The sequence below is a fragment of the Ischnura elegans genome, unplaced genomic scaffold (genome assembly GCF_921293095.1).
Source record: "Ischnura elegans unplaced genomic scaffold, ioIscEleg1.1, whole genome shotgun sequence".
Lineage (NCBI taxonomy): Eukaryota > Metazoa > Arthropoda > Insecta > Odonata > Coenagrionidae > Ischnura > Ischnura elegans.
Window position 1 is genome coordinate 5,001 of NW_025791667.1, and position 10,000 is coordinate 15,000.

A 10,000-nucleotide genomic window follows, 5' to 3' on the forward strand; every position below is an offset into this window, starting at 1 on the left:
CTCCCATCACTGGTCGGGGCACGAGGTTCATGTATTAGCTCTAGAATTACCACAGTTATCCATGTAAGCGTGGGTAAGATCCAAGGAACCATAACTGATTTAATGAGCCATTCGCGGTTTCGCCTTAAAGCGGTTTGTACTGAGACATGCATGGCTTAATCTTTGAGACAAGCATATGACTACTGGCAGGATCAACCAGGGAGCGCGTATCGTTCCGTTCCCCGCCGACATGATCGGTCCGAGGCCGCGCTTTTTCGATTTTTCGTTCCGTACCTTCTCCTCCGTTTTTCTTCAAATCAAGCCCACCGGTCACCGAAACGATGCGGGGAGAATCCCCGACGTTCCGAAGGCCTGCGCGCTTCGTTCGGTTAAAGGATTTCTCGAGTCGCTTTGCCCAAATGGCCAAAATTCAATTTTGCCGACCGGGGCCGAAGCACGGAGACCCTCGCGGGACCCGACGCGCTTCTTCCCCGTCGATCTTCGCTAGCCGGTGAGAGTCGAGTGACTCCACATAGTAGTCAAATAGCAGATGCAAGGGGAATTCGACTCTGGACCACACCGACGTCGACGCGGGCGAATTATCCGGCGCGGCCCAAAAAAGTTAGTCGAAAATGCCCTTTCTCGGGACTTAGTCGCGGGCCGCACCGACCCCCCCCGCAACCCTATAGGACGTTGTTTGACAATTATTTCCCTTAATGTTTACAGCTCTTGCGCACACTTTAAACAATTATTAACATTTATTTGACAGTTATTTAAGGGATTAAATTTTTTTTCCCGATTTTTACCAAACTCGCGGAACGAATTTTTTAATGCAAATTAGCGACTCCCCACGTTCGAGGACGGTCTTATGAACAATTTCACCCCTATTGTTATTAACAATTAAATTGTTTAAACAAAATCCCGCCACTATTTCCTACCAAAAAACCATTTTTCGTTTATACTGTGATATATATCTATTATCGTAGACGATTGACAACCGCTTGTGCAATTTTGACGGTTATTTTTGTTTATAACAATATTGTTTAAACAATTTCTTTCCTCATTCATGCGACAATTTTCTACGCAAATACGATATTTCCGTTCGTTATTACGAGTTAACTATCACTTGCACCATAGACAACCGCGCGTGCGGTTACAATATATATTATTGTTTATAACAATATTGTTTAAACAATTTCTTTCCTACATTTGTTCCGATACATTGATGATTTCTTCACATTTCCACTATACTTTTACCCCCCTGTCGCTTCAAAAATTCTAAATCGATGCAATTGTTCATGCCGACATTGTTTAAACAAAGATAAATGTTAATAACTTTAATGTAGGCATTATGCGTAAAACAGCTTTCTGGGACGCAAATGTAAGTCTGTGATGTCTTCCGACACTAATTGCAAATATAAATGCGCCCGAACTTACATAAATCCGAAATAATTTACACCTTCCGAAATATTTCCGAGTCCCGAAAAATTTCTAAGTACCGAAAATTTTCTAAGTACCGAAAAATTTCTAAGTACCGAAAAATTTCTAAGTACCGAAATTTTTCAAAGTCCGAAAATTTCCCATTTTCCAACATATACGGAATACATACGTAGCATTAAGGACTACGAATATTGTTTTCCTCTTTAAATAAGTCAGATTCTGTTAAATTCCCGTCCGCCTGATTGTCATACACAATTCCCTGGTATGCGAGCGCTACCCCGCAACCGGCCGAAGACCCGGGGTTCGCCCGCCAGCCGGAGGTGAGCTGCGGGCCCCCGGAGTTGAAGACTTACTGAACGAAATTTTTTAAGGCTCCTCATTTTCCACGTGAAGGAGCTTAGGATTGTTTCGTGTCCTGTAATAATTATGTTATGGGAAGGAATGCGGATAATTCGTAATTAATTTCCAGATATAAATTTTTTTTTCAACCTCGGAAATTTTTCTAAGTCCCGAAAAATGTTTAAGTACCGAAATTTTTTTTAGTACCAAAACCTTTCAACCTCCAAAAAATTGACATTTTTCCCTCATGCGTGAATCACTACAACGACTAATTACAGTTGGTCTGAGTCCCATTAAGGGACTAAAACCGTTTCCCCATAAGAAAAGCATTGGATCCGTGCAGGTGGTTTTTTCTTTTATATTTTAAAAATATTTCCAACGACCTCAGTGCATTCATATTACCAGAGTGTCATAGGTGAAAGTGTGGAGAATTTTTTAATGTCATACCTTTTCGACGAAGGCACTTCATCACCTTTCTTACGGATTTTTTCTCCGCCAAAGGCAGAGGTTCGATCAACAATGGACATCTCCGTGGCAACCACGCCATGATAAGCAGGCATGTTAGCATCATTAGCGTACGGGTAATGTACTCGGAGCACGCACAGAGGAGGAATTCGTTCTAATACTCGGTTAGACGTGGTAATACCTGAAGGAATCATACCTTGACCTAACTGCTTCACATTTCAAAACCAGCTGATGCAACGCCTGAGAGGTGGTGCGCCCTGCCGGCGGCATGTGAAGTACCTTCAAGGACATCTCGGCATCATGTAAGTAACGGTTCCTTGGCCCAAGAAATGAGGATTAAGAAAACGTCGTCACATTCAAAATTCTTCAGTGCTTTACCTCACATTGGTACATATTATTTACACCTGGGCAGTAAGTCACAGACCGTAAGGAATTTAATACGGGATAAGGCTGACGTTGCAAATGAAAATGTGTCACCTTTCCGGGTGCAGAATTCCACTGAGAATTTGAATGTACACAGTACAGACATCCGTCCGAATGGCCAGAGTTTTCATAAATGATGTAAGGACGTGGAATTACCTTCAGACTCTTCAGGAAGCCGTATGAGTCTCTCCTTCAGAATAGCATTTCAATCCGTGGAGAGAATTAGTCGTTCAATTTTTAAAAATTATTACAGCGGGCCTGTTCATTGCCAAATAATACAGTAAGGAGGACGAAGAAAAGAGCAATTTTTTAATATATATTTGCTGGCAACATATTCATTGCTTTCTTCCGTACCCCAGAGCAGCCCGCTCGCATCGCACGAATGCACGGCAGGAACTCATCCTCTTTGTGCTCACTTTTTTAATACTTCATGGATAAACAGTGCCCTGAAATTTCGGAATAACACATGACATATATTAAGGTACATAACCACACATCTGATATACGACCGAAGGTCGTGGGAATGGCTTGAGTGTCATAGCGGGACCACAAGCGTTTCTCCGTAAGGAAACCTTGGCATTCCGTGCAGGCCGTTACTCTTCGAATTTTTAAAAATAGTTACATTGGGCCAGGAGATATATAAATGGTGCAGTTGCAGGGTGTAAAGTATGAAGAATATTTACACACCATATATGTTTAACCTAGGTACTTCCTTACCACGTATAAAATGGTCAACGTGCAGTCAACCCCTGGGATCGTGAATAGGCCACCCGCATTACCCATAAGAAAAGCATTGCGAAGTCGACTCTAGCTTTCGACACCGTTTTCAGCACTGGCAAAGGGGATAATGACCTCATATTTTAAACACACATGCTTCATAGAATGATGTATTTCACCACAATATCCTTTTCCCGCCTCCTGTTCGTGAAAACGGCCTCGGACCTCCAAACGTGAACAGTTTTCATTCCTATAACAAATGGATTGGGAAACGTGCATAGGGTTTTTGTATGAATTTAAAAAAATACTTGTAATCGGCGTTAGACCAAGTAAATGACTGGGTTACAAGGCTAAAGGAATGAGGAATGGGAAATGATAATATTTTTCATTCATAGTGAATCCATAACGCTACTTTAAATTTTTCTCCAAACCCCTGGTTTCCTCACCCATATTCCCCGTAAGGAATGCATTGCGTGGAAGACTGATATTGCAACGACTAATTTTCGTACTTTTAATTGGATTATACCAATGGAATCATGAAGATACGTTCGAAATACATTTAAGGAAAGGAATACGCATTATTTTCCGGCCCCTGCTCGTGAAAACGGTTTGGGGGCCCTTAACATGTCATGGCCTTTCCCCATAAGAAAAGGTGTTGGATAGGTACCGTGCAGTGGGTTTTTCTATTAAATTTCAAAAATGCTTTTATTCACAGTTAGACCTACTAAATGACTGAGATGGAAGGCTTAAGGAATGAGGAGTGTTTAAGGATAATACTTATGATTCATAGGCAATCCAAAAACTTACCTTTGCACATTTCCAAACTCCCGGATAGCGCAGCCATATTCGCCGTAAGGAAAGCATGGCGTGGCAGAGTGATGCTGCAATGAATAATTTTGGTACTTAAACTTGGATTATTGGAACGTAATTTGGAAGGTTGATAGGAAATATATTAAAATAATGTAATACGCATTCCATTTTCGTCCATCGGTCGTGTAAACGGCCTCGGGGCCCTCAACGTGTCGTGACGTTACCCCGTAAGAAAAGCATTGGATCCGTGCAGATGGTTTTTCTTTTAAATTTTAAAAATATTTTCAACGACCTCAATGCTTTCTCATTACCACTGCATCAAAGGTTAGGGTGTGCAGAATTTTTTAATGCCATACCTTTTCGACGAAGGCACTTCGTCACCTCTCTTACGGACCTTTTCTCCATAAAAAGGGCAGTTTTTCTGAGGTTCGATCAACAATGGACATCTCCGTGGCAACCAAACCATAGTAAACAGGCATGTTAGCACATTTTGCGTAGGGGAAAGGTACTCGGAGCAGGCACTGAGGAGGGATTCCTTCTAATACTCGGTTAGACATTGTATTATCTGAGGGAGGCATGAGCCGTATGAGTCTCTCCTTAAGGGAACCGTAGCATTCCGTGAAGGCCGTTACTCTTCGATTTTTTAAAAATAGTTGCCATGGGCCTGGCGGTCTATGAATGGTACAGTTACAAGGCGTAAAGATTGAAGAATAGTTACATACCATACCTGTTTAACGTAGGTACTCTCGTACCACCTATTTAACCGTCAATGTTCAGTCAACCCCTGGGAGCGTGAATAGGCCACCCGCATTACCCATAAGGAAAGCATTGCGAAGTCGACTCTAGCTTAAGACACCTTTTTCAGTATTTGCAAAGGGAGTATTGGGCTAAAATTTTGAACATAAAAGCTTCATAGATTGAAGTGTTTTTACACAACAGCCTTTTCCGCCTACCTGTCGTGAAAACGGTGTCCGGCCTCCAAACGTGAAGCGTATTTCACCCACAAGGAAATCATTAGGAATCCGTGCAGTGGGATTTTCTACGAATTTTAAAAAATACCTGTAATCGGCGTTAGACCAAACAAATGGCTCGGTTACAAGGGTAGGATAATGAGGAATGTTGGGGGATAATACTTTTTTAATCATAGTCAATCCGTAACCGAACATAAATTTTTTCCAAACCCCTGGTTTCCACACCCCTATTTCCCGTAAGGGAAGCATGGCGTGGCATATTAACGTTGTATTGACTTTTTATACAACTTTTAATTGGAATATTGGAATGAAATTTTGAAGATACATTGGAAATACATTAAAGCGATGGAATACGCTTTCCATTTCCGTCCATCGCTCGCGAAAACGGCCTCGGGGCCCTCAACGTGCCATGACCGTTTTCCCATAAGAAAAGCATTGCATTCCGTGCAGATGGTTTTTCTTTTAAATTAAAAAAATATTTTTAATGGCCTCAACGCTTTCTTAACACCACAGTGTCAAAGGTTGAAGCTTGGAGATTTTTTTAATACCATTCCGCTTCTTCGTAGCCAGTTCGTTACCTTTCCTATGTACTTTCTCTCCGCCAAAGCATGTATTTTCAACGTTCGACCAACAATGGGTCTTTGCCGTGGCAACCACACCACGAAAAGCTCTATTAGTTAGCGGGTAATGAACGCGGAGCACACACTGAGGAGGTTTTTGTGCAAATACTCGGTAAAACACGGTATTATTTGAAGGAAGCATACCGAGAGAGAACGATTTAACGTCTCATAGACAGCTGATTGATGCAACGTCCGAGAGGTGGTGCCCCCAGCGGCGGCTACGGAACTATCAGCTACAGGTGAGCTTGGAGCATCAGGCAATTAGCCCACGACAAGATAGTTAACGTTTATTTGCTGTAATTACTCTTCGCGTAGGCTGTAACGTGTGATCCTTTATATTTCCTTATGTGCAACAAATTTCCACACTTACTGTGTCGTGTGTGTTGCAGAAAATTCGTCCAAGTGAAGTGTTGTTTTGATCAGTGCATTTTGAAGTTGTTTTCTGAAAGTTATAAAGTAATGCGTGTGACCGTGAAGTGAGGTAGTGCGCAAGTGATTACGCGATCAAGTTTTAAATGCATGTGTACACCAGAGTTTATTATTTATGTAGTGTAGTTGCATGTTAAGAAATATTGTGTTACATTTAACAGCCACATACTCAACACAGGGTTCCCAGAATTGCATGTTGACATCATCACAACTTTGTGAACACTTTGATTAAAGTGGGAAGGTGCTTCGATACGGGTTTTAGGTTACTACACATTCATTTGCTGGTAGACATTGTGAAACCCTCGTAGTTGTTTCAAATTACTCAAGGTCAAATACATGTACACAATGTAGGATGCCAGAAAGAACGTGAGAAGAGAAGCGGAAATGACAAAAACATTTTAAAACATATGATATCCTCAGGGGATCATTCCTTTCAAAATAACCGTCAACTTAACAAAGTATACATATGAGTCGTGTCTGCCATACACCCATTGTACACTTTTAAAAATTGGGTATAAAGTGTAATTGCCATCGGATTCCGGTCAGATACGTTTTGAAACGTTCGTAAAAATACGAGAAATATTTCAAAGGGGTTTCGTTGCGGTATATTAACAATTTTCGAATATATTACATGACTTCTGTTCGCCATACACCCAGGAGAGAGATTAAAAAATCAACAATCCGGCGTTAAAAATTTATTTGCCCTCGGTTTTCGATCAGACAACTTTTCAAACGTTCCGAATAATACTACAAATGCGTCAGTAAAATTTCAGTGTGATTACTGCATAACTTTCCAAAATATTGCATGATTTGTGGTTGCCATACACCCAGGACACACATTCAGAATCAACCATCCTGAGGGAAAAAAGTATTTCTCATCGGATTTCGGTCAGAGTACTTTTAAAACGTTCGGAATGACATAATAAGTATTTCTATAGAGTTTCAGCACGATTAAGGTACTAGTTTTGAAAATATTTCATGATTTGTGGTTGCCATACACCCAGGACACACATTCATAATCAACCATCCTGAGGGAAAAAAGTATTTCTCATCGGATTTCGGTCAGAGTACTTTTAAAACGTTCGGAATATCATAATAAGTATTTACATAGAGTTTCAGCACGATTAAGTTACAAGTTTTGAAAATATTTCATGATTTGTGGTTGCCATGCACCCAAAAAAAGGCATTCAAAATCAGCCAACCGGAGTTTAAAACTTATTTCTCATCGGATTTCGGTCAGAGTACTTTTAAAACGTTCGAAATATCATAATAAGTATTCACATAGAGTTTCAGCACGATTAAGTTACAAGTTTTGAAAATATTTCATGATTTGTGGTTGCCATACACCCAGGACACACATTCAGAATCAACCATCCTGAGGGAAAAAAGTATTTCTCATCGGATTTCGGTCAGAGTACTTTTAAAACGTTCGGAATAACATAATAAGTATTTCTATAGAGTTTCAGCACGATTAAGGTACTAGTTTTGAAAATATTTCATGATTTGTGGTTGCCATGCACCCAAAAAAAGGCATTCAAAATCAGCCAACCGGAGTTTAAAACTTATTTCTCATCGGATTTCGGTCAGAGTACTTTTAAAACGTTTGGAATAACATAATAAGTATTTCTATAGAGTTTCAGCACGATTAAGTTACAAGTTTTGAAAATATTTCATGATTTGTGGTTGCCATGCACCCAAAAAAAGGCATTCAAAATCAGCCAACCGGAGTTTAAAACTTATTTCTCATCGGATTTCGGTCAGAGTACTTTTAAAACGTTCGGAATAACATAATAAGTATTTCTATAGAGTTTCAGCACGATTAAGTCACAAGTTTTGAAAATATTTCATGATTTGTGGTTGCCATACACCCAGGACACACATTCAGAATCAACCATCCTGAGGGAAAAAAGTATTTCTCATCGGATTTCGGTCAGAGTACTTTTAAAACGTTCGGAATAACATAGTAAGTATTTCTATAGAGTTTCAGCACGTTTAAGTTACAAGTTTTGAAAATATGTCATGATTTGTGGTTACCATGCACCCAAAAAAAGGCATTCAAAATCAGCCAACCGGAGTTTAAAACTTATTTCTCATCGGATTTCGGTCAGAGTACTTTTAAAACGTTTGGAATAACATAATAAGTATTTCTATAGAGTTTCAGCACGATTAAGTTACAAGTTTTGAAAATATTTCATGATTTGTGGTTGCCATGCACCCAAAAAAAGGCATTCAAAATCAGCCAACCGGAGTTTAAAACTTATTTCTCATCGGATTTCGGTCAGAGTACTTTTAAAACGTTTGGAATAACATAATAAGTATTTCTATAGAGTTTCAGCACGATTAAGTTACAAGTTTTGAAAATATTTCATGATTTGTGGTTGCCATGCACCCAAAAAAAGGCATTCAAAATCAGCCAACCGGAGTTTAAAACTTATTTCTCATCGGATTTCGGTCAGAGTACTTTTAAAACGTTCGGAATAACATAATAAGTATATCTATAGAGTTTCAGCACGATTAAGTTACAAGTTTTGAAAATATTTCATGATTTGTGGTTGCCATACACCCAGGACACACATTCAGAATCAACCATCCTGAGGGAAAAAAGTATTTCTCATCGGATTTCGGTCAGAGTACTTTTAAAACGTTCGAAATATCATAATAAGTATTTACATAGAGTTTCAGCACGATTAAGTTACAAGTTTTGAAAATATTGCATGATTTGTGGTGGCCATACACACAGGAGACACATTCAAAATCAGCCATCCGGAGTTAAAATTTTATTTCTCTTCGGGTTGCGATCAGAATACTTTTAAAACGTTCGGAGTAACATGATAAATATTTTAATAGAGTTTCAGCACGATTAAGTTACAAGTTTTGTAAATATTACATGATATGTGGTTGCCATGCACCCGAGAAAAACATTCAATGTCTGCCAACCGGAGTAAAAAAAATTATTTCTCCTCGGATTTTGGGTACTTAACTTGTAAAACATTCGGAATAACATTACAAATATTTCAGTATAGTTTTATTGTGACAGAATTACAACTTTGGGAAATATCCTAGGATTTGTGGTTGTATTACACACATGAAACACCTTTCAAAATCAAAAGTTGGGCGTAAAAAAATTAAATGTCATCTGATTTTGATGGTATGCGTTGTGAAACGTTCTTTAATAATTGAAAATAGTTATGTAGATTTTCTGTGCGACTGATTTACAATTTATAAAAATATTGTATTAATTTTTGATGGCGTAATCCTAGAAGAACGTTCAACGGGAACAATCTGCCTTATCAGCCGATTTCGATCAGAACGTTTCGAAAGGAACGTGTCGAGAGTATAATTGAATTGCCCTAACCACCTATTTCTCGATAAATTGCGTATTAAGTTCTTATTATCATCACCTGCAGTTACGGGAAGCCACCACAGGGGTTCCGCGTTTGAAAATACCACCTTATTTTTCAGGCGTTTTGAACGGGGGGGCGGTAGACTAGTAGTTAGCGTGTTGGATTCCCACGCGGGGGTCCCGGGTTCGATTCCCGGCCGCGGTCGTGCGAAAAAAAGCGAAAAATTGGGGCGTTATGAGTGGGTTCGTTAGAGTGAGGTCGATTAGAACTTAGGTCGGTCAGGAAGTCTCAGGTGCCTCCAGTGTTCAGTGGCCGGGTGCGAACCCGGGTCCCTGAGTTGACGCTCTTTTCCCCTCGGGGACCCGGGTTCTTTTCCGGCCACCGTACACTGGAGGAGGGGAGGCTGGAGGCATTTTGTTGCATTTTTTACGCAGACAAATCGATCTTGGAAGCAATTCTTGCG

At 39.9% G+C, this 10,000-nt stretch overlaps 1 non-coding gene across 1 annotated transcript in view; it reads right to left on the reverse strand.

The window, feature by feature from the left end:
- The window catches only part of LOC124173371, a 1,857-nt gene extending 1,655 nt beyond the window's left edge, over positions 1 to 202 (reverse strand). Inside the window, exon 1 of the ribosomal RNA XR_006868532.1 lies at positions 1 to 202. This exon is cut by the window's left edge and continues 1,655 nt beyond it. This is a non-coding gene — a ribosomal RNA (small subunit ribosomal RNA).
- Between the last annotated feature and the right edge of the window lie 9,798 nt (positions 203 to 10,000).